Source organism: Mastomys coucha, unplaced genomic scaffold (assembly GCF_008632895.1).
Source record: "Mastomys coucha isolate ucsf_1 unplaced genomic scaffold, UCSF_Mcou_1 pScaffold23, whole genome shotgun sequence".
NCBI lineage: Eukaryota > Metazoa > Chordata > Mammalia > Rodentia > Muridae > Mastomys > Mastomys coucha.
Genome location: NW_022196906.1, coordinates 20,590,829 through 20,592,137, shown reverse-complemented (window position 1 = coordinate 20,592,137; position 1,309 = coordinate 20,590,829).

The following is a 1,309-nucleotide window of genomic DNA, read 5'->3' as shown; positions in this document are numbered from 1 at the left end:
AGAGGGAGAGCTAGCAGGCTCTGGAGCATCCTGGTGAGGAGGAGAAACTGAGGCAGCAGTTTGGGTTTATGGCGGCGTGGAGACAGGTTTGCGGCAAAAAGGGGGTGGTTCATTAGCTGGATCTAGCATTGTAGCATCATCTAGAGGAGGTTGAGGTTGTGTAGATTTCATGGCTAAGAGAAGTTGGGATGGGGAACAAGAAGAGCACAAGGAGGGACTGGAACGGAGATAGATGAATGCTTGAACATAGGGAACCTCCTTCCATTTACCAGTTTGCTGGCAGTATGTATTAAGATCTCTTAAAATAGTCAGATCTAGGGTGCCATTAAGTGGCCACTTTGAACTCCTATCTAGTTGATATTTAATCCAGACCTTATTGCAGAGATATATTAATTTTTATACCTTCAAGTCAGGTGTTAGCTTTAAAGATTTGAGATTTTTCTAGTAGACATCCCAATGGGGTGCCTGGAGGAACTGCCGAAGACATTCTGATATCCATTGGTGGGTGGTTGGATGTTTGTCTCAGCGTCCTGAGAACAATCCAAGCACCAAAGAGTTAACAGCTAAGGCTAGTGGTTCAATTCATCACGAGAAACCCCTAGTGGCTATCCAGCAGACCCCGGGAGCCTGCTGTGGGAAGGCAACCCACCCTGGATCCAAGGTTTTTACGGCTGCTGGAGCCCGGTGAAAAAATTAGGAACAAGAGTTGCTTCTGATGGAGGGGCAACCAATGGTAGAAGTCCTAAAGTGTATATCAACTGGGGAGGCTTGACTGTAACCCCGTGGTTTCCAGAGAAGGTTGGCCAAGCCTTATCTGGAAAGCTGGAGGCCCTCCCCTTGACTGATCCTATTAATTAATATGCCAGTGTCTGTGCAAGAGTTATAGAGGACTGGTAAATGGAAAACATGGAACTGAATGGGACCTGAGTGGGGTGTGGCTCACGTGGTAGAAGTTCGTAGTCCCGCAGTGCTTGGCTGCAGCTCCGGTAGGTCCCACGGTGCCTGGTGTCTTTAGCGAGCAGTGGCTCCCAACCGCCAGCTGAGGGGGCCGAGAACTCACGTATCAATAGCAGCCGCGGTTGCTGGTGCTGGGACCACTCCACATGGTCATGATCTCTGCTGGCCCCGCCGCTGTAGGGCAGTGTAGCCAGTGCTGAAGCAAACCACCATGTCCCGGGTTTTAGCACCAAATGATGTGTTGGAGTGGTGGGTTGCGTCAGAACATACAACACTAGGCCCAAACAGTTCCACGTGTAAGAGGTTTAATTGAGAGGGAGTAGGGGGTAGTGGCGCAGAAAGAGAGGAGAGA